The following is a 24,944-nucleotide window of genomic DNA, read 5'->3' on the forward strand; positions in this document are numbered from 1 at the left end:
GAGGACTCACGGAGTTTAGTGGGGCGGGAGAAGGTGAAGTCAAAAGGATTATCTTTCAGAGGAAGTTACTAACCTTCTTCAATAATCATTTTGAATTAACAGAAACTGATTAAGATAGTATATAAATGTATTACATTTTTTAATATTTAAATTTTTTTGATAAAATATTGAATAATGTTTTTAATTTTTATTCACCTTGGGAGGGGAAGCACGAGCCTCTGCCCCTCCCTGCATACGCCTCTGTTTGCCCGGGCCTATGTTGCCAAAGCAATTGATGTAGCCTTTAGATTCAATAAAGAGCATTCTCGTAGTCCACAAAAATTAATTTTTTCTCTCCTCTCTTCTGGTTGTGTTCCCAGATAGATCCAATGCATCAAGAACTGTAGTTTTCTCTGCTAATTATTATATATGTATTCATATATTATATATTATATATGTATTCATATATTATATATTATATATAATTAATATATATGTATTCATATATTATATATTATATATAGTTAATATATATGTATTTATATATTATATATAATTAATATATATAGTATATTCATAGTTCGAATTTTACAGACAATAAACGTTTTTTCAAATTTTTCGGTGGAAATCCCCGTCCCCCTCCCGATTTGACGTCTCTCCTGTAGCGGCACACCAAGTGACCTCACGGGTAGCACAGCCCTAGAACCGCCGTGCCCTATCGCTTGAGTGGGGGACAACGATAATATATTCTTGAGACTCTCTCGTTACCTAGTCATCGTTTATTCGTAGCTTACAAAAACAGTCCTTAAAAAAACTACAGTACTTCAAAACACAACAGGCACGGGTCAATTTAGTCAACTTATCCATTACCTCCTAGAAATACAGATGTATCTTTAGGAGGTAATGACTTACAAATACAAATACAAATACAAATACAACGTCACAACAGGCAAAATGCCCAACAAGGTGGCTGAGCAAAAGATGCCCATAAAAATATGGATGTCATATATTTCAAAAATATAGCAATCCAATTAAAAATGCAATTAACAAAAAATTGTAAACAATATATACACATGACAAAATATTATACAATGCCCATAAAGAATACTTATGGTTGTCTTATTCTAAGTATGGATAGCTTCTCGATTACCCCAACATGTTCATCGTATTTCTTTTTAAACATGTCAATTGTGTTACAATTTACTACCTCCGGGGGTAAGCTATTCCATTTATTAACAACCCTATTAGAGAAAAATTCCCTGCGACACCATAGCCTTGCGTTGCCCCTCACCAATCGATACTGGTGTTCCCTTGTAAAAGCAGTCGATTGGCGGTGTACTAAAAGTTCATGGTCCATCCTATCCATCCCATTGAAAATTTTGAACACTTCGATCATATCTCCTCAACATCTGCGTTCATCCAATGTAAACATATTCAAAAAATGAAGTCTTTCTTCATAACTCAAGCCCCGTGTTCCAATAAGGACACGTGTAGCTCTTCTCTGCACCCTTTCAACCAAGTCTATGTCCCTCTGTAGGTATGGTCTCCAAAACCTTACAGCATACTCCAGTCAAGGACGAACTAAACCTCGAAAAAGCGGAAGAATGACTTTGGGAGAACGCGAAGAGACCTTCTTGAAAATGAGACCAAGCATTCTATTCGATTTTTTGACCACCGTTGAACAATGTTCAGAAAACCTAAGCCGCTCGTCAATGAGAATTCCGAAATCGGTGACCCTAGTTGCATCCGGGATAGTGAAACCATTCAACTCGTAAGAAAACCGTGGGTTGCTCGAACCAAAATGAGCTACCATGCACTTATCAACGCTAAACGTCATGCTCCATTCATTTGCCCATGCTGCAATCCTGTTTAGACTGGTCTGGTTAGACTCCTTATCGCTTTGATTCCCGATTACCCCCATTAGCTTCACATCATCTGCGAATTTGCTAGTAATCCCATCGATACCCTGATCGAGTTTATCGATAAAAAGTGAAAAAAGTATGGGGCCAAGGACACTTCCTTGAGGAACTACACTTGTGACGCCTGTCCAACCAGAGAATTCCCCGTTCACCATAACTCGTTGCGACCTATCTCTTACCCACGATTCTATCCAATTCAGCAAGTTGCCCCCAATTCCAATCTCGTGTAAACGCTTCAAGAGTTTACCGTGTTGGACCCGATCGAATGCCTTCTGGAAATTAAGGTAAACAACATCTAAATTTTTGCTCTTACCCAAAGCGTTAGTCACGTGATCATAGAAGCAAAGGAGGTTAGTTACACATGACTTCCCCTTCCTGAACCCATGCTGATTATCTGACAATACATTATTCTCGTCTATCCACTTCACAAACTGCCTTTTGATGATAATTTACAAAATTTTCGAGAGGGAGCTCGTCAAACTCATTGGACGATAATTGGACACAACTTCTCTACTACCCTTCTTAAATATCAGAACAACATTAGCAAGTTTCCAATCCCTTGGGACGATACCCTCAGCAACACTACTCCTGTATATCTGTGCGACTGGCCCCAACAATTCATTAGCACATTCCCTGAGGACCCTGGGATAGGTATCATTACCGCGATGCCCCTGAAAAAGGGTGGAGATGCTCTTAGGAACACCAACGGAAACTTTAAGAACCACTGATATATCATGGTTGGAGATACGGGAGGAGCATGGGGCCAAGCTTTGACGGACTTTTGAAGTCGGATCCTCTGTTCGGTTTATACTTTATAGAAAATTTGAAAAAGATTGTCCCAAAATTGTAGATTTGTGTAGAGTGAACATATGCACGCACATAGGCGTAAACTTGTATCCGGCCCATGGGCCCGAGCCCCCCCAATATTTTTGAAGAGCCGGCTCGGCCCCCCCCCCAAAAATTTGTGTTAATGGTTTCCTCATTTGCTATGACCAAAAAAAAAAATTTAACCAAAAATTGTCCTAATTATGAATTAGATAATGGAAACAATCTGCTCAAAATTTTATTTCTTTTAAATACTCCCGATGGTCTTTGGCTTTCTTGTTCATGCCAAAATAATTCTCTCTCATTTCTTTCTTGCCGCTCAGTTCCCCCAGTTTCACTCTCCCTTTTACCATAGCCCACTAAACAATAAATGTCTAGTCGGCCGTGCTTTTACTGCCAAAGGCACGACTGACTCAAAGAACTTTCTGTGGGGAGGGGTCTCTTCTTGTTTGTGCCTGGAGAAACTCAAATGTGTCTCTCCTTTTGTTCACTGTGACCAGGGGAAAGGGGGGGGGCGCATGATGCCAACTTTTACGCAAGAACTTTCTTGAAATTTTGTCATAGATACCGATGGGGGGTCCCCTTCCCGAAATGGGAGAAAATGTCTGAAATAGAGGGGAAAAGATGGCCTATCCATATATTGTTCTACCACTTTGGTCCCCCTCCAAACAAAATTTCTGGAAACGGGGCTGCCGCCATCTATGCTTAGGCCGGTCGTTGTATCCTTCATCAAGGCTCAACTTGTATCAGACAGTATATTGGACAGTATTTCTTGGTAAGTACTATAGCTCATTAACAGTTTCTCTAATTTTGGGGGCATTTCGCGAGTACGTTAAAGGCTTATACAGATATTCTTGAGGCCAAAAGCTTTTATGACAAACATTGTTTGGAACAAGAATTGTTATCGAAATCCAAAGGACAGTAGGACCTCGATTATCCGAGGGTGGATTATCCGGAGTTCGAAAATTACAAAACTACGGAAGGTGGAACTATGGAAAGAGAGCCGAGCATGAAATTATTGCTCAGACAACTCAAGTAGTTGGGGTAATATTATTCGGTGATGGTGACCACCAACAAGCATTACAGAGAAACAACAAAAAAAACTTCAGGTTTCACTACACGTACACGCACATTCCTGCATGTACTGATTCGTTGGGAGGGGGGTGTGGGCGGGGTGCATGTGTGGTGTAGTAGTAGTAGGTAGGGCCTCCAAAAAATGGCTCGGAGATCCATGATGTTCTTAAGTCAGCCACCTCGTTGGGCAATTTGCCTGTTGTGGCGTTGTATTTGCATTTGTATTTGTATTAGAAAAATGAGAACAGAATATTATTATTGAAGTTATTATTATGATCAGTTAGATCAGTGTTTCCCAAAGTGGGCAATATCGCCCTTGGGGGGCGATGAGAGAAAAATTTTTTCAGAAGGTGGGGATGGAACAAAAAGTTTGGGAAACTGTAGTGTTACCCACCTCCTTTTCATGTCGAAAGGCACACTGCAGTGAAATAGGAAATTCTTTTGTCATCCTGTGATTTTCCAATCTAGCAATCACATGCAGAGAATGTTTGGTGCCAATATCGATTTTCTAGTCGCCATGATGGCCTGGAGTCTGGGATTTGTCAAGCTTTGGCGTATAGGGACAGAGTTCGTATCCCCCTAGAAAATCCTTGGGAAAAAGTTCATTTTCAAGTCTTTAAAACTCCTTAAAAAATCGTAGCAGTCCTTGAAAACATTATAATCATTTTCAAGTGCTTTTAAGAGTGCTTGAATTTTTTTTTTACGTGAATTTCTGCCATCAATTTTTGTCTTACCCTCCCCCTAAACTATGTTCTGCTGAAATGAAAATGAGTGGAATAATAACTATGAGTTACGGCAGTGTTTCCTCAAAGTGTGCGCCGTGGCTCTTGGGGCGTAGCTATTTTGTCAGGGGCAAGGCTGTAACTAGGATTTTTGCTGCCCCCACCATTTTAAAATTAGATAATGTTTAAATAGTGTTCTTTGTTTCCACCTGAAATTTTCCACCCCTTAAATTTTTCCGCCTGGGGCAGTTGTCCCCTCTGTCCCCCCCCCCTCCAGTTCCGTCCTTGGTCAGGGGCGTCGCGACAAGCTGGAGATATTGATTTGTATGCTTATTTATTTATTTTTTTAGAAGTGGTTCTTTTATAAGTAAAAGTTTCTACCAAACTATTCTTGGGAGCCGCAAATGAACGATGAATTGGGCAAGACTGGGCCGCTGGTAACAAAATGCAGAGAACCACTGAGTTACGGGACAATGTTCAAAACAGAATATCATTTGATCATTTTTGTCACACCACGGTCATTTTCTGCACACGAGGGCTAATTAGACCGGGACCTACAATTTATTACCGATTCCGAACGGCAGGCTTGTTTTTTTATACTCATCGAGAGGTTGGTGTGCTAACCCCTCGATGGGGGGACTCCCTGCGGTAGCAATTTTTTCCGCTGTCATGTCACCATTTTTGTTGTACCCCTGTGTCAGGAAACACGAACCGGGTATCGAACTCGTGACACCTCTAAACATCCTTTGGCACTTTAGGCGGGTATCTTATTGACCTGGGCTAACGCACCCCTGAAAACAGAATATATGATCACGCATACCTGAGGTATTTCTCAACTTTGAAAGGTGTTGCTAAAATCTGACAGAAAAACACTGCACTTACGATCTTGCTGCGAAATTATTTCAAAGTTAAATTTATGAATGACAGTTTCATACAGGGCCGAAACTACTGTAGATGCATTGTCGGCCGGGACAAACACAGGCCCTTTTACGCCCCTTTTTAATGTTGAAGGAGAGGTTAAAGGGTGAAATTGGCGCACCCTCTAGTCCAGCGCTAGCGGTACCAGACCCCACTGCTCTCCACTAGTTGCGGCCCTGCTAAAATTTTCTACATTTTTCTTAAAACTCTTCTAGATTGCTCTGCAGTAGCACTAATTCTTCTGCGCGTACATCGCAGATTTCGGCATATTCTGCTTTGGGGATTGTATAAGAAACATTAGAATTAAGTATCATTGTAAATAATTGTCAAAAATTTATTTTATTGTAGTAATATACTAGGGAAGCAACGTAACTATACCCAAAATGAGAAGCGAACAACAGCCAGACGCGTTTTGGAACTGTATCAAGTTCCTTCAGTAGCAAAGAAAAATATAAATATTTAGGATAAACATCATTTTTCAACTCTGTCTTGAACAACGTGTAACTCCCGCTATAAGGAATGTTTATCTTTTAATTTTTCTTTGCTACTGAAAGAAGGAACTTCGTACAGTTCCGAAACGCGTCTAGCTGTTGTTCGCTTCTCATTTTGGGTATAGTTACGTTGTTTCCCTAGTATATTGTCTCACTTAAAAGGTGTTTCATTTCTATTTACTGTAGTATTTTTGAAAGAATTCATAGTTATTGTAAGTAACATCAGAATTCAGTATTATCTATATACAGGGTGTCCTGTAAGTGCTAATACAGCCTTTATCTCATCAACCATCCATCGTAGAGGAACGATTCTAATTTGAAAAATGCTCGAAAGGCGTTCAAAAATTACCCTGTACCAGTTTTGAGAGTTAAAATACAGTGTGTCACAAAATAAAAAAATCTGAATTTTTGTACTATCCCCTGTCCTATAACTTCCAATTAGAAAGTTGTTGCCCTGTCTCTCCTGATGACAAAAACAAATTCCATGTTTTCTTAGTGCAATATTGACAGAGATATTCGAATTCAAAACTCGGAGGAAACTTTGGGAAGAACAGCGTTAAATGCGGTAAAACCATTTTACCCGCATTTAATGTTGTTCTTTCTGAAAAAACTTGATTTTTTTCAAAAGAGCTGAGCTCAATCCTTTGTTGACTTTTTGCTTTTATATAGAAAAACAGAACAACAAAACACGATTTTTTGTTTAAGCTTTTAAATATAAAGCATTTTTTTTTTATTTTAAATCTTTATCAAAACTGGGTAATTTCAAACGAACTGCCTATTTTCAAATCTTTATTCAAAACTGATCAAAAACATCATAAGAGTGTTTGAGATTTAAGAAACAGTAATGCATGTCAATCTTAGCACTGTGTTTTGAGTAATTTTTTTGTAATGAAATTTTTCTTGATTTTAATTTTATGAAATATGATTTTGAATTACAATAGTTTTTAATTTTTGATTTCGAGATTTCTGTAGGGATATTTTTACGGAAGGGGAGGAGGGGGGGGGTTTCCATTTTCAATAAGGTTTCAGTTATACGATTTTTGCATTTATACGACCCTTTGACCCGCTGTTTCGGCGGCATGATTTAAACCTCGTTTATACGGCGCGTCGTATGGATGAGTTTTTGTTGTATAGGACCTGAGCCCCCCCCCCCCCCAACATTTTCAATAACTTTACGCCTATGTACACGCATAGACATACAGGAAAAAAAAATCAGTTTTATGTTTATACAGAGTGCATAGATAACTGGGCGCATGGCATTTTACTGGCGAACCGTTCTGACTCATACAACTGCTACACCCCAAATGCACCCCCCCCAACGAATCGGTACATGCGGGAATGTGCGTGTACGTGTAGTGCAACCTGACGTAAAGTTTTTGTTTCTGTGTAATGCTTGTTATGTGTAGTGCTGTCATCTGCCCCCAGTTTTTCTAACTATGAGTGAAGTGTTATGGTTGAATGATTTACCGTTGTAGGACTGTTGCTCTCTGTGGCGAGACTTTTTAACGGGAGATCGGCTCGCATTTGCGCCTTGAAGTTGGGAACCGTATCAGTGGAACTTGAACCGTTCCCTTGAAGTGGGAATCATATAGTCCATTCATGTTGCAAGTGGCTGTATAGCTATTAAAATGAAAATTTCAACTTTTTATACGAACACCCTGTACCCAAAAACCCAATTAAAAAGTTGTTGCTCTGTCTCTTCTGATGGCAACAAAAAAAAATTACACGTTTCTAAGTGCGATATTCACTGAGATATTCGAATTCGGAAAATGGAGAAAGTTAAAAAACCGCTTTTTCAATTCGGGTTAAACGGTTTATCGTTTGATGAATGGCATAACTGGGTACTACACGTTATTTGGATATTTTTTCTTATTAGAAGTATGCCTCTAGGATCAACGGTTCACCAATAAAATGACATGCGCCCTGTTACATATGCCCCCTGTGTATATTGTATAGATTGGCCTGGTATTTGTTTAATGATACATTGTGATTAATTGAAATAAAAATGGAAAGGAAATATTTTTCCTTGAGCAAGGATTCCCAAACTTCTAACTGCTAATGCACCCCTGCCCGATGTCGAAGTGAACATGGAGCGAACATCTTTCCTACAGAATTATTTCGAAAAATCAAAATCTTCTGTATAAACAACAAGTTTAAGCCGAGCATCCACAGCCAACTAGTTTAAAACAGTGTTTTCTCAACTCCGGCTAAGACATCAATCGAATCGGCCGTGTAAGTGATTCACTGTTTATCATTTTACCACCCTTTCTTTCCCTCATTAGTCATCGACTGGGTTTTCCACTCAGCAAAAGAAATAAATAAGCCAGGTCACGGGCTTCTGAATGTTGAGAACCACTGGTCTAGAGCCATTTCCCCCCCCCCCCCTCCATCATGCACAAGGCCGGATTAAGTCACTTGACGACCGACCCTAAGCACTTAAGTAGTTTTGGTGCGCCCCCCCCCATTTTCATGCCACCGACTAGATGTTCAGTAATTTTTTCGTGTAGAGGCTAATAATTTTTATTTTCAGGCTTTCTTCACGTCCAGCTTTTTTTGGCAAGAATTATCAATAGCGATATTGCTAATTCTCTCCAGGGTGCCCACATATGCGACCCCCGGAGGTAGTAAATTGTAACACAATTGACACGCTTAAAAAGAAATACGATAAACATGTTGGGGTAAATCGAGAAGCTATCCATACTTATAATAAGACAACCATAAGTATTCTTTATGGGCATTGTATAATATTTTATCATGTGTATATATTGTTTACAATTTTTATTAATTGCATTTTTAATTGGGTTGCTATATTTTTGAAATATATGACATCCATACTTTTATGGGCATCTTTTTCTCAGCCACCTCGTTGGCATTTTGCCTGTTGTGGCGTTGTATTTTTATTTCCCATCTATCTATTAATTGAATCTATCAATTGGAAAAAAAAACACAAACAAGAAACGTAAGAAACGTTAAAAATAATTCTTTTTCTTTCAAAACTAGGCAGATATGACGTGAATATTTCTAAGCACGTATTTCATTTTTTTTTTTGAAAGACCCCCCCCCCCCCTTCCGCTTTTTCTAGTTTTGCGAAATCTTTGACGACATCTTCAAAACCAATGCTACGTAACACATCTGCTTCTAGTTTTAGTAGAGATGAAGCATCATGCCTCTCTATTGTTCTGAAAATTGTTGTTTCAATGCTTGACTAATTCTGGCTTCAAAATTGTAAAGGTACATTTCTGTAGCTTTCTCGTTAAAATTTTGCTTAATTCCATATTTTTCTTTTAATTAAGAATTCTAATAAGTTTTACATCTTATTTGCTGGAACTGATCAGGGCAAAGAAGGGCAAATCAATGTCACTATCACTATTTTTGAATTTGCCAAAATGTACGTTTTGGAATTTTTCCCTTTCATATTTTCCAAAAAGACAGACTTTGATTTCTACCTTAGTTCTAGTCTTTTAAAAACATTCGAAGATATTTTCTCCTATTAAGCCGGGTTTTTCTAGGAGTAAAATTTCTGCGCCGTGTGCAGCTTGAAAATGCTGATTGGTTAAAAACCTGAAATTCGGGTTTTTTTTACCAATCAGCGTTTTCACGCTGCAAATGCTGTAGAATCCTGAAAACGGAGACCCACGATGTTCTTAAGACGGCAGTGCTACACAGTTTATCCACTTACGATCCATATTCGAGTATACACGCACAGATCTGCAAGTTCTAAGTTCATGTCCTTATTCTGTGTAATTTGGCTTACTCGGTGCCTTCTCGACGCATGGGCCCACCCGACCAGCCTCGTGGAAGTGCCGAGAGGACCTCGTGGCAATTACATCTGGTTACAATTTTCGAGAGTAAGTATGCAAATTGAAAAGCTAGATTGGGGAAAGGCAAATTTAGCTAGATTGGGGGCCTCAGAAAAATCGCTTTGCCCGGGGGCCCATCAAAAGCCTATCGGGATCAAGCCTTTCGAGGGGCACACGGAATATTTCCAGAAAAATTTTGAGTAACTAAACTTCAAAAAGGCATTTTGAATTAACAGATATTGATTTCATAACATGTAAAAGTATTTTCTTTCGATGTTTTAATTTTTCTTACAAAATTTTTTTTCATTTTTTAATCGTCATCTGGATAGCACGGAGCCTCCATCTGCGTAATCTAGCCTCTGGAGCCGATGATACTGTTAAGAATGCCCTGGCCTTACTTTATAGAAATTTTGTGACATCTCATTCCAAAAACTCAGCATCAACGTGAGCTCTAGTTTGCAATATTATCAATTTCTTCAGATTTGAAATTTCAATATTGTTGCTGTGGAAATAACATATGTGTCTCATCTTGCGTCAAACGAGGAATTTCATGATGCTTTCATTTCCAATATGATTTTTGAGGATTTTCCACCAAATGGTTGATAGTGCGAAAAAAAAAATTGTGCTTTGATAAAAATATATAATTTGCAAACTTTTTGTGGTGCCCCTTTTCTCTTGATGCCTTCAGAACGTGCTTATTTTGTTTAACGGTTAATCCTGTCCTGATCATGCATCAGGTCTTACGAGTATCATGTGGGTTCCCAGGCCCAGGAATTTTTCTGAGGACCTACCAAACAAATTCTCGAAAATTTCAACCAGATCTTATTTTTGTGAAGCCCCTCTTCGGTTCAAACCCCGCGCAGTGCCATGGTTGGCCCATGAATTAAGACGGCACTTCCCCTAGGCTGGGATGTTTCGTGGTTCCCAAGCTAGATTTTTAACGGACCCCTTCTGCTGTGAATTTATAGTGTGAAAAACTAAAATGATGAGAATAGTCCCGGGCCATGAGCTGGAGTCCTGTCAGCTAGGGCCGTCTTAAGAGCATTAGGGCCCCGGGCCAAGTGATTTTTCTGAATCCTTCCTGGCAAATTTTCGAAAAATTAAACTACTTTTCATTTTTCTAAGGCCCCTTTTCTCTTGAGGCCTCCGGGCCGTGCCCGGGTGCGTAATTACAATCCTTACTTTCTTCACAGGAAGCATTATCACACCGGTGATTGATTACTGCGAGCAAAAAAAGCTAGCAAGACGTCACGAGAGGCGGAGATTTGGGCGAAACTGAATTTCAAATTTCATTAACGAAAAATGAAAGCATTTCTTATTGAATCAGTAAATGATGGCTGGGCCCAGCTCTACTGGGCGCTCGCTTCGCAAGCCGTTATTATTGTCTTCTCGGTGCACGTGAGTCACATCAGAAACAAAAATGGAAACATTTTTTAGTAAATTAGTAAATGACAGCATAGATGGAAAATTTTTTTTTTTATGGGTTGCAAACCCCGAATCGAACCGCAGTCCCGTTCAGCATTCATACATATGCTCTAAGGAAAGAAAATGTTTGTTCTCTGTAGTTCAATGGTTAGAATACTCACCCGGATAGTGAGAGATTGGTGATTTGATTCCCCCAGAGGAATGTGAACTTTCTTTCCGAACTACATCTCGATCTCCGCTTGGTTATCCAGGCCTTCGTACTGGACGTATAGCTAGGGTGACCATACGTCCCATATTTCCCGGGACAGTCCCGGGTTTTTCTGGCCGTCCCGACTTTTTTGCAAAAATGTCCCAGTTTTTCCCGTATTTTGAACGAAGTTTACTTGAATTCGTTATTTTCATCAGAAATGTTGATACAGATAATTTTCATAGCTCAACAACTAGGAATTGACGAGTTGACATTATTTCCAGTATTTTTTCTGAATGTTAAATGTATTGGCAACACTTCGAGTGTCTTACTAACGCACCAGTTCGAAGTTCCAGAAATTGTTTTAGTTCTGTTTCTGAGTTTCTACTTATAATGCTGTGAGGGTGATACTCTTTAGCTCTCTATTTGACTTTGCCTTCATCGAAACATCGTAGGGAAAGGATTCTTAGATGCAATAACCCTATTTGAGTTCCGGTAATGTTATAACTGTCCAAAAATGTCGAAGAAAAGGATATGCAGCTTCAATGATGCACTCCAAAAAGAATTTAATTTCATCAAACTGGATGGCATTCAGAACGATTTGCCCAAAGTAATGTGTACACATTGTGATGTTCATTTTTCTGTTGCCCGTGGAGGAAGAAATGATATCAATCAACATGTGTCGACCCAGCGGCATAAGAATGCCCAAAAGGATATAGCTTCTGCTAAAACCATTAACTCTTTCGTAGTTAGACAAGACGATAATATCATGAAAGAAAAAATAGCAGCGAGTGAAGCTCTTATAGCTTTTCATACTGTTCACCATGGACAAAGTTTCCGGTCAAGTGATTGTCTATCTAATTTAATTAGAAAATTGTATGAGACCAAATTTTCTTCCGTCCGTACAAAATCGGAAGCCATAATTGTGAATGTTTTATCACCATACATACTAGACGAACTGAAGCAGGACTTGAATGTAACCAGAAGTATTGCAGTTAGTTTAGATGCATCGAACAGGCAGAACATAAAACTTTTTCCTATCATTGTGAGGTATTTCCTACCTACTCAGGGTGTTCAAATCAAAATAATGAACTTTTCCTCCTTACCTGGTGAAATATCTGACTTGCAGAGTGCTATGTTAAAAGAGTTCACTGATAAATTTGGCTTGGAAAACAAAATTGTTGCTTTGTGTGCAGATAACTGCAACACCAACTTTGGCGGATGCAGAAGACAAGGGAAGAATAATGTTTGGCGGAAATTCGAAGAAATATTGAAGCGGCAAATCATTGGCATTGGTTGTGGTGCACATATTGTGCACAATTGCTTCCAGAGTGCTATTGACTGTCTACCTGTAGCTGTCGAATACCTCGCTGTGAAAATATATAACTATTTTCATGTGTATAAAGTCAGAGTAGAAGAGCTGAAAATTTTTTGTGAGTTTGTAGAAAACCACTACACTAAATTATTAGAACATGGACACACAAGATTCTTGTTCCCGGGACCATCAATAGAGAAAATATTGAAAATGTTTGATGGGCTTCGTTCATATTTTCTATTTCAAAAGAAATGTCCTGTTATAATGCGAAAATTGTTTGAAGATCCTTGTCTGAAGTTGTGGTTGACTTTCGTAAAAGATCAAATTGTAACATTCCAAACATGCATAAATTGCATTGAAAAAGAAAACATTTCAGCTACAGAAGTGGCATCACAAATTGAAGAGCTCGTCTGCGACTTAGGGGCCGTTCAAGTATCACGTAAGCAAACTTTTAGCCATTTTTGACCCCCCCCCCCCTGTCAGCAAAATTTCGTCATCAGCTCTGAACCTCTGATAAAGGGTGGTTGATGATGTAAGGATATTCCAACCCCCCCCCCCCTGTCATAAAAACTCAGCAAATCGGAACCCCCCCCCCCCATCGATGATGACGTAATACTCGAACGGTCCCTTAGAGCTAAGAAAAAAATGAATCATTTGTAACAAGTGATGTAAAAAAAACAGCTGAAAATATTAGTAAACGCTGGAGAAATTAATGAAGAATATTTCTTCGAAATTGTTAGAGATTTCTATCAAACAAGTTTGGAATACATCAGAAAATGGGAAGAGAGCTTTGGCAACTCAGAGAAGTTCAAGTGGGTGCTATTAAACCAGGTACCTGAATGGAAAGATATACAGGACAGTCTGGATGAGGAATTCTTATCGCGCACTGAAACAGATGAAGCTCGTGTATTTGATCAATGGAATGTTATAAAATGTATAATTGTGAGGGAACTAAATGCATGGAATGAAAAAAACATTTCTGAACCTGATAGATGGGTACAAATTTTTTCTGAATTGAAAACAAAAAATATTTATTATGAAGACTTCAATGACATTATTGAATTTGTTCTTTGTCTTCCTGGGAGTACAGCTCCTGTGGAGCGAGTATTTTCACTTATGAATAATTTGTGGTCAAAGGAGAAACCTAGATTTAGTGTGGGTATAATACGGGCTCTGCTTATTGTTAGGCAAAACTGTAACATGGAATCAGTGGCGGATCCAGGGGGGGCGATGGGGGCGATCGCCCCCCCCCAAGAGCCTTTAAACAATAGGTGAAGGGGCGATCGCCCCTCCCAAGAGTCTTCAAGCAAACATAACTCCAGTTACCTCACTTTTTTTCTTTATTAATCCTTAATTTTTTTAATTAATTTCCTTTTTTTCTCAAAGTTCCTTTCCCTAAAATTTGTTTCCCGAGTTCCACCTTGAGATTTCTTCTGCTGGTAAGGTCGAAAAAATAAAGAAGTCATAGCCGGAGGAGGGTCAATTGTATTCCCACCAATGTTCTACAGGGATTCCATACGATTCGGCTGTCACGCTGCCTTTTCGCTTACCCCCTAGCGCCTAAGGGCTCGTGTAGAGAGGCAAAAAAATGTACACCCTTCAGTTTTCTTGGTAACGCGCAATAAAGCACAAGCCATCCAATAAGATGAATCATCGTTTTCTAGCCTTTGTTATCTCTTTTTTTAAAATTCAGTCCTGAAACCCGCAAGCTTGACGTGGATCAAAAAATGACCATGTCTTCGAAAAAAACTGTTTTCAGTAAGCAAAAATTTTAAAATTTTAAAATAAATGGATGTTAAGAAAATTAATTCTATTACTTTTTGTAGCACATCTGGGGTTTTCCCAGAGAATGAAGCTGCATTCGCTTACGGATTCACTGATAATGACATTAACGGGGTGGTTCCCCCACAGGGTGAGGCTAACAGGGCTCAGGACGATTCTTATCATTTTTTGATTTTCACTCTACAAATTCACTATAGTGGGGCCTAAAAGTATGAAAAATCTCAGCAAAGCCTCCCCCCACCCCTCGAAAACGTAGCTCAAAAGCCCTGCGCCAGAAGGTGAGCATTTGAACACATATAGCTTCTCTATAATATCTATGAAAATATAGGCCTCGGCCCCATCTAATAATTAAAGCCTTTGCAATTTGAAATAAGTACCTGGATTAAACATTATAAGTGGATCACGCGTATAATGCTTTTCCAAAAACCGCCATAAAATCGTTTTAAGCGGAAAAACGCTTTCAAAGCGTTTTTCCGCTTGCAACGTCTCTATGGTCTGAGCACTAGTTGAAGATGGAACCACGAAAATGAATCGCACTAAGCGGGAAAAGGTTCTAAGAGCAGTGCCGCAACCAGATGCTTGGTCAGCATCTTGGTGTCCCTTGTAATGTTAAAGGGCAGGTAAAAGGTTGAAATTCACGCCCCCCCCCCTCCGGTCCAGCGCCCGGGGCACCAAACCTACCTCCTCTTCCCATGTTTCGGCCTTGAGGAACGTTATAAGTGGAATCCACTATATAAAATTGATTGTGTGGTGTCGGATGTTCTGCGGGAATTAAATTTAACCACCATCTTTTCAGACAAAAAATCTGAAAATTAATATTGTGCACTTGATAATCATAATTAAATAATAATGAAAATCATTCCAATTTGCATGAAAGTAAGCTTTTGCTATTTAACGTATCCGTGGCGAAAAACTGTTTTTGAATAGGTTTTTGACAACCATATAGTCTGCACAAAATTGAATAAGAAATTTATTATTTTAAATCGCGCAATATTAGAATTTCATTAGGAAGTTTTTTTTACTCTTTAATTTTTCTTAATTATGCAGACAAATTGGTACCCACATATTTTATTGAAATATGCGTCAATTATTTCTTGTTATCGAAAACAGTCTATACTTGTTTCAATAACTTTTCAATGCTATATTTTCATATTTAAAAACATTTTCATATTTTATCTTGACGTCCTATTCGAATAAGCAAGATTTACCATTTAGTATTTCGTGTATTTGTGTTTCCAAGATTTTATATTTACTGATTAGTAATTCTCTGAAACTCGTGCTAAGGTGGTTCCAAATCAAAGTTTTCATCCTTTATGAGTTGTTTATTTGAAACCGAACCAGAGATTCAGGTTAGGAGATCGAGAGTAATTTTGATGTTCAGTCAGAAGCGCATTTACGGTTTTGCCGATTTGAAGGCTATTCAAATTTCACCGCCCTTCCACTCTAGTCTAATTTTCTCGACTACTCTATCCACGAATTTTCCATCCCATGTTATAGCCCTCCCCCCCCCCACTCGTGCAAGTACACCTGTATTAAAGTCACTCTTTTAAAGGTCCGTCCCACGAGAGGTGACGCTGGATAAGATAATTAAAGTTAAAGATAATAAAAGTCTTTGTCAGGATCCGCGGTCGTCTCGGGCCTCGGGGAAGCAATAATTTTTAAGGCTTTCAATACAAAAACAGAGGAACGAGCGTCTTCCTTTGTGAATGACCGAACAAGCACGGTTTACTTCACGCCGGCTGTTATTTTTGCGGTTTATGTCCGACAAAGACTTTTATTAACTTTAATTATCTTACCCAGCGTCCCCTAGCAAACTCTCGTGGGACGGACCTTTTAGTCATTTACATGTTTGAACCCTGTTTTGGTCACACACGTGTTTGACGCTGGTTTTGGTAATTGTTTCGTTACTTACAGGGGCTATAGCCCATTTAGTTCTGTAAATAGGACATTGTCTTCAGTAACGGGGCATGAGGATGGTTAAAATCAGTGTTGCAAAAAAAAAAAATTGAGGGGAAAAACTGAAAAGTTACCAGCAAAAAAAAAAGGCTGATGAAGTTCAATTTTTCTTGAACTAATAGAGATATGAATTATTAGTACAGTAGACTCTCGCTAATCTGGCACATATCACACCAGGGTTAACGAAATCGCCGAATCACTGCAGATTGATTGAGAAAGTCCATTTAAATAACAAACTTCTGCTCATAAACATGTGCGCACTATGTTTTCCTCTTCTATGCTCGGAGAAAATCGGCCTAAAAACACCGGATTACTGGAGGGATTATTGAAAGTCTGACTCTATACGTAGTAGGATGGGAAACTTTATTTGAAGACAAAAATGGGTTTCAGACGCAAAATATTTTCATAAATCGGGTATACAAAGCTGGAAATTTGTAATTTTTTAAATTTTATCGTCTCGTTTGAAAATTATAAGTGATAAATGAGGAAGTTAAAGGTATTATTTGTAAATACAGACATGTCATAAATGGGTGTTTTATTGTGTGTAGTACTTATTTTCATTTTAAGAAAGGATACAAGTTTGGTGTGCTATAAAAGTGTTCACAGAAAGAAAAATTAACTGTCTAGAACGTGAGTAACTGAAAGAAGACTGCTTAATGTTCTCTACATCAATCGCCAAGTCCTCGAAGCGTATACGTGAACACGAAAAGTTGCTGGAGTGAGTGTAGCTCGGCTTTGGATGCTTGAGTTTCCAGCAGCGGTTCCAAACCTTTTCAGTGCATACGCCAAGCAGATCATGAGTAAATACTAAACAAGGTATTGAGCGAAACAAGAGGGACCACCTTAGGGACCCCATGGATGGAAACAAAGTCCCTTTGGTCGGGTCTGGTGCCGAGTGGGGAGTACTGAGCTGATATGAATTAGTACGAGACAAGCAGAGCCAGTTGAGGGCCCCACATGGATCTGCCGGCAAATAGATAGAATTCTCTATCGAACGAGGCAAACCACAGAGGGCTCACCTGGAATCACTGATGTAAACAAAGCTCATTTGGCCGATCCCATCACCGGCATTCAAAATCTGAACAGGGAAAACATCTACCCTGTGCTGTACTGAAACCGAAACTGCCTTATCACGGACCCTACATATGAGAGGACAAAAGCTGCGCCGCATAGGTTCAGCTTTTTATCTGAAGCCATGAAGTCATTTAAAGTTTGAGCGGTCACAAGAATTTTTCGCAAGCTCAGTGCGACCCGTTACGGGTAAGGGGGCTGTCGGTGTGCGCGTAGTAGCCTACCTATTTATTTGATAACTACTTTGTTGTTGTGCGTAAAGTTCATGTTCCCAAGGGTGGAGCTGACAGGGCCGGGGACGATTCTCATCATTTTTTTTGTTTTTTTAAGCTATAAATTAACTATAAAGGGGCCCCGTGAAAAGTCTGGTCTGGGGGCCCACTAGAGGCTTTAGCCTAGGGGCCCGCTCTAGGATGTGGAGGTTGGGGCTGGTCAGGCCCATGGTCAGGGCTTTAGATAATTTTTTTTTCCTTCAAATGTTCAAGGATCGTCTCTCTTAAACGAGGTTTCTTGTATCCGAGTTAGCTTAGAATTCATTTCCTCTGGTTGACCGAGATCCTTATTTTATTCATATTAATTTGCCTAATTGTTATCATAACGTCACAAAGAGAAACGTTCAATACTTTCACAGGGATCAAAAAAATTAAATTTAAACGGAAAGTATCTCTCTACTTTGACTTGAAAAGCTGGAAAAAAGCATTTATCGAATACATTCGGATGAATTTTTATTTATGCGCATTGTTTTGTCCGGTTAACTGTGAGCCTTAATTTTTAATTTTTATCAAGCGAAGGAGGAAGAAGTAGTATTCTAGGAACATTTTAAAATACCAATTCCTCATACGCTTTTCATATTCTGCTCTCTTTTCATCTGCAAAGTTTTTATTTATTTGTACAATTGCTCATGATACTGTTAATAAAAAAACATTTTTAACTGGTAATGTGCATCAGAATTCCTTACAATGTTTATAAATATAACACACATTATTCAGTCTGCACCTCAAACTTTTTTTTCGTACGGTATTTTTTGCGAGGGTAGCCGACACAAACGTTCAAATTTATTATCAAAAACAGCTTATTCATTAACTGTAACACCAGTTGCTGCAAGCAAGTTTTTAAATAAGTATGCTGCATATTGAAAAAATATAATTTTTATAAATATAAATTTTAATTTAGATTTAATTTTTAACTGCCTTCAATTTTTAATTAATTTTTATTTTCAATTAAAATGTAATCGTAATTAATTTTAATGTTAATGCTAATTTTAATTAATTTTTTAAATGAAAATGAATTGAAAGTTTTAAATAATTTTAATTCTTAATTAATTTTTTATTAGTTTTTTTATTTTAAGTACGTTTGGCACCTGCGGACACTAGGTTGGGTCTCACCGATCGACATCTTCATTGTGAAAAATCGCCCCCCCCCAACACATCACCCTGGATCCGCGCCTGCATGGAATGCGAGAAATTTTATGATAAGGTATTGAAAGATAAAAGTTTGCTTTTACGGGTAGCTTCATCAGATAAATATCCATGGTATAACAATGTGCAGAGGCTCCCTTATTCTAATTTTTACAAAAATTTACAATGTTTCAGTTTATTTGTCTTGTTTTTTTACAATTTTATATTTATTCGGACACAGCATATTTATTTGGAAGTTGTGAACGTGTAATAAAATATTTATTACCATTTTTGTTTTTGTTGTTGCATTGCACTTGGATAAAAGGTGAGTTGAAAAATTTTTGAAATATTCAGTGAGACAGTAATTCTCAATATAAACAATACCATACCGAATATTATGCTTATTGACATTTTATTTTATCAGAAGTGGTTGCTGTGAATGAAAATTCATTTAAGAGATTTTATTCAACATAGGATAGTAACTGATTTTTTTTAAACAAAACGTGGATACTCCCTATGAATTTCACAGTATATTTTTTTATTATATATATATAGCACGAAGTAATTTTAAATATGTGAAAATGTTCTGCTAGCAGTCTTTTTTCCTGCCCTTCAGGGAGTGAAGGATCGAAAAAAAACATTTGAATCGAGATTAATGAGAAACAAATATTCTGAATTCTTCGAATCGCCACACAAAAGAACTCATTCTGAAAGTCTTTCAAACTTAATACAAATACAAATACAAATACAACGCCACAACAGGCAAAATGCCCAACGAGGTGGCTGATAAAAAGATGCCCATAAAAATATGGATGTCATATGTTTCAAAAATACAGCAACCCAATTAAAAATGCAATTAACACAAATTACAAACAATATATACACATGATAAAATATTATACAATGCCCATAAAGAATACTTATGGTTGTCTTATTCTAAGAATGGATAGCTTCTCGATTTACCCCAACATGTTTATCGTATTTCTTTTTAAACGTGTCAATTGTGATACAATTTACTACCTCCGGGGGTAAGCTATTCCATTTATTAACAACCCTATTGGAGAAAAATTCCCTGCGACACCATAACCTTGCATTGTCCCTCAGCAATCGATACTGGTGTCCCCTTGTAAAAGCAGTCGATTGGCGGTGTACTAAAAGTTCATGGTCCATCCTATCCACCCCATTGAAAATTTTGAACACTTCGATCATATCTCCTCGACACCTGCGTTCATCCAATGTAAACATATTCAAAAAATGAAGTCTTTCTTCATAACTCAAGCCCTGTGTGCCAATAAGGACACGCGTAGCTCTTCTCTGCACCCCTTCAACCAAGTCTATGTCCCTCTGTAGGTATGGTCTCCAAAACCTTACAGCATAGAGGAAACTTGGGGGATTAAAAACCGCTGGCTGTGTTTATGGTATTTAAACAATTTTGTGCCATAATTGGTGATTTAGCCATGATTTGGCAGCAATTTAGCGACAATTGGCACTGTCCCGTATTTTCCCGTATTGTTGAACCGAATGTCCCGTATTTTCCTAGAGGATATATGGACCACCTCGAGGAAATATATACGTATAGCCCGGTTTTCCTAGAAGCAGGTATCTACAGTGCGTGCAGCATTAAAACTCTGATTGGTTAAAAAAAAACCTGAATTTCAAGTTTTTAACCAATCAGCATTTTCACATTGCACACGGCGTAGAAATTCTACTCCTAGGAAAACTTGGCTTATGGTCACATAGACATGTAGGTGTATGAAATTATATCCCAGTTTGACTGCCCTCTATTGCTATAAAGGAGAACCCACGAAATCAGCGTGTAACTGTGAAAGCAAACAATCAGGCATTACTGTTGTAGCAGCGGTGTTGGAGAAAAGAACAAGAAGAAATACCATACCATCATTCTATGCAATGTTTTGTATTCGACTTCGCACGCGTGCCGTGTTCACTTCGTTCGGAGCTGTTAATGTTATTCTTTAGTTGCGTCGTAAGTAGTGACTGTGAGGGGGTAAGTGAATTACAGTGTCCATTTAATCATTTATAATTGATACAGACATGAGATGAGCGACAGTACTTCGATTTTAACTCAAAATGATTAAATGAAACTTTTCATTTTAGAAATAAGTACCGAAAACCTCAAGAGCACGTTCCGCCATATGGCCTCTACTGTGTTGCAGATAAGAAGCTCTTCATTCTCGTGCAGTTTTTATTAAAGGAACGTGCAAGGTGAGTACTGTTATGAAATTTATGATTTATTCACATAAACATTTTTTTCTTCTAATTCTTGGTGTTCAACTCCTTTGTCAGTTTAGTAAATAAGAACCAACTGTGTTTTCCCTCGGTAAGAAATAGTTCAAATATAAGCCAGAAGCAGGTGGTTCTGTAAAACGACCTTTTTTTTTTTTTTTCGATAGTTTAAATAAAGTCTATGAAAAAAAAAACCGCATCTCTGTTGCTCATATTAATTCATGATGTTTATGTTTGCTTGAATTACAGTAGCATGGCTTTGCTCATCACTGAAGTACTTGTTGGCAATTTTCTTCTATTTTTGTCTGTGTGATCAAGTATATATAATTTTGAAGGATTAAGTTGCTGCTAGTGGATTACAACCTTTAATGAAAGAAAATAGGGGGGGGGGGAGACTTGCTCATTTAGCTCAGGACCATTTGACTTAGGTTTTAAATAGGTTCTTCTGATGTAAGAATGGTGTATTTGAGCCCTGTTTACACATGTTACATGATTTTGTAGTTAACTAAATTTTAATTTGACAAGTTTTAAAAAAGTTATACATTAAGTGGAGTTAGTAAATTTTCATTGGATAATTTTTATATCGGGCACATGGGCATAGGCCTACTTAACCCTTTAAGCAGTTTTTAAAAATTTCTTAATTCTCATAACTGCCACGGTAGAAATCACTAAACCTTCTAGAAATTGCCACCTGTTTTCAAGAATATTTTTTTTCCTATTGCGAGCCAATAAGTGCTTTCCCCCAACATAATAAAAAAGGCAGAGGAAAAACTACAGTATTTGTTATTTATGCTGTATGCAATGATCCTATGTCGCCTCAAAGGGAAAGTGGCCATTCAAGTATTACATCCGTATTGATGGGGGGGGAAATGTGATTTCGGATTTTCTGACTTTTCATATATACATTAGATCAGTTGACTCCACCTTTGACGCAAATATGAGAGGCAATGCCACCCCTCATATTTTCGCCCATGAGGTGTGAATGATGCTTACATCATCAACCACCCTTTAAAAAATTACGAAATATTCTTAATGGTATCTTTACTCGGAATGGCAAAAATGAATAAAAAACCTTTCCCTTAGCTTGTGGGTACCTGAACTAACATCCCCCCTCCTCCATTAATAAGTCCTTGTTTTTAAGCAACCATCTTGCCATTGGATGATTAATATCTCAGAAAAATATCTAAGTAAGACGAGAGCTCAATGCTTTGTCCCAACTAGCAATGGCAATCTTACTACTTCTTTAATTAATGCTCAACTTGGACTAGTGATTTATAAACTTGAAGTACAAGTTAAAAATATAGGGTGTTCAGCCTATAATCATATGCAAAAATAATCCCTGTTCATACATGGTGTTCACAACAGTATCAGATGGTAGTAGTCAGATTCCCTATGGTTTCATTTTTGAAGGGCAATCTTAATCAGGCATTCACAGGATTGACCTTTAAAGGGGAGGTGGCATACAAATAGCTTAGGAGTGGGTCGCAATGAATTTCTTAGAGAAATTTTGAGTTTTTAGCCTTCAAATAGCATTGAAATCAGCATAAATGACTGACTATAACGTATAAAAACACTTTCTTTTGATATAATTTTTTTAATATTCCCTCCGCATACGTCTTTGATCCCAATATGCGTTAATGGAGAGGTGATAAAATTTTGCTGATAATGGGGGGGGGGAGAAAAAGGTGTGTTAAACAGCTAATAATCTGAAGACAATAGTTGAATGGCCGCAAAGAAAAAACATTCTCGCCCCATTCTGTTATCAGACTTTGAACAAATGCTGACTCCTCCCATAGCAGTTAATTGACGGAATGGGGAAGCAAAACATGTTATCAGGAGCTGAAAACTTGAAACTGTATCTGAGCTCGTCAATGCTAAAATGAGAGAATTTTAAGAACCCGAAATATGTTTTGGGGTTGCTGATACGAGAGCATTTTAAGAACCTGAGATATCTCTATATTGCCACTGTAAAGGTTAACCAAAAAAATAGAATTCAGTTTATTTACTTCTCAACTAAATCACTTGATAACTTAACGTGTGTAAATGGCCCTTAACATCTGCATACATTTTAAAGTACCTGACAACTTAAAATTTAGTTAACTACTAAATCATTTAATGCATGTCTAAATGGGCCTTCAATTATCTACAATTTTAGTATGTGAGCTGATAAATTACACCAGGACTTAAATCAAGTAGTAATTTAGGTGAGAACCAAATTTATTGGGGAGACAAGCATATTCTTCTACAGATTAAAAGCAGCCAGAAGGGTTTTTTTTAACTTTTCTGAAAGTTAGTGATTTCTTTGTCTGGTTTTGTCCTTTTCTGTTAATATTTTTTTCCAAAAATGTAGTGTTGGTCTAAGACATCCCAAACGTTTTGTTCCATCGCCCCCTTTTTCAATTTTTTTACCTCTCTCATCGCCCCCCAGCTTAATCGTACCCATAGGATTCTATGTTATACTCGTAGCTTCTACCGTCCCCTTGGACCATTTCATCACCCACTTTGGGAAACACTGGTCTAAGACCTCCCAATTTAATAGTCACACATAACATTTTTGGCAGAAATGATAATTTTTAATCGCTATAGCAGCCTGGCACTTTGTGAAGCTTTTGACTATATTGAAAAATGACACTCTGGGACTGCATCTCAGTTATATAATCATTACTCAAAATTAGTTTCAATGATGAATCCTAATGAATTTGGTTTCAGGTTATAAGCATTATTAGCAGTGATCTTGAACAGCTTAAGCAAGGGTGTCAGGGTTGCAGTAGTTTATAAGAGTTGGGTTGACAAGAGTGACAGGATTGCAGCAACTTAAGCTCTAGTTAACTCAGCCAATAAAAAAATTTTGAAATTTCTAATAGTAAAAATTCACGTAACATACTTTTGAGCCACACCTTGATGACAGATGTTGAGAAAGCTTGAGTCAATACCCAGTGGTGTTGGAGCCGGGGGTGCTGTGGGACTGGGCAGAGCACCCACAGAATTGATTAAGAAATAAAATTCTCTTACATAGATTTCTTATTTTTTCACAAATATTGAACATAAAAAAAAACTGCCTGTTTCCCTACTATGTATCTTGAACCTTGTTGGAGCCCCTGGTTTCAAAACAATTGACATTTTGATATAAGCCTTTAGGCGCGCCCACTCTTCTTTCTCACAATTTTTGCTTGTGTCAAAGATTCCTGCTTTTGCCTAAGGGATGGATGATATCCAGGCATCATATGTTTTGGCAGTGGTATCAAAATTGGGGGTTGGCGTGGTTACTTGAGCACCCACAGTTAAACAGAAACCTTTTACTGATTGATTTCGTAAAAAAAACAAATAAAAATTTTTTTTCACCCTATATGTCTTGTTCTGTCGGCTTGTTTTATCTATATGTGCTCAGTAGTTATTTGCATGGTCAGGCAGGTACAAAGGGTATTTTCATAAAGAAAGAGCACATATTTTTTTTCTTGATTGTGTCCCTCCTTTGCCTCAGAGTGAAAATGTGTTTTACAATAATTCTACATTGATGGGGGCGATCAGACATGTTTCAGTGGACCAATTGAATATCCGAAGGGGACCATTCAAGTATTACATAAGCAGATTTTCAGCTATTTTTGACCCCCCCCCCCCCCCCCCGTCATCAAAATTTCGTCAGCAGCTTAGAATATTTCATATCTTCAAAAAGGGGTGGTTGATGACGTAAGCCACCTTCAAACCCCCTCCCCCCTTGTCAGCAAAAGTCAGCAAATCCGAAACCCCCTCCCCCCTCAATGCTGAAGTAATACTTGAATGACCCCTAACAGGATGACCCAACAACTGGTTAGTATGTTCATCTGCCCTTAACCCTTTCA

At 38.1% G+C, this 24,944-nt stretch overlaps 1 protein-coding gene across 3 annotated transcripts in view; it reads left to right on the forward strand.

The window, feature by feature from the left end:
• The first annotated feature begins 20,730 nt into the window (after positions 1 to 20,730).
• The window catches only part of LOC149084801 (la-related protein 1-like), a 232,126-nt gene continuing 227,912 nt past the window's right edge, over positions 20,731 to 24,944 (forward strand). For all 3 annotated transcript variants that reach the window (XM_089232541.1, XM_089232542.1, XM_089232543.1), the window contains exons 1-2: positions 20,731 to 20,866; positions 20,977 to 21,084. The gene's annotated coding sequence lies outside the window, so the exon portion shown is untranslated. The remainder of the gene's footprint in view (positions 20,867 to 20,976; positions 21,085 to 24,944) is intronic.

Source organism: Pholcus phalangioides, unplaced genomic scaffold (assembly GCF_987345545.1).
Source record: "Pholcus phalangioides strain wild (caught in Gottingen) unplaced genomic scaffold, Ppha-v1.0 ptg000007l_1, whole genome shotgun sequence".
NCBI lineage: Eukaryota > Metazoa > Arthropoda > Arachnida > Araneae > Pholcidae > Pholcus > Pholcus phalangioides.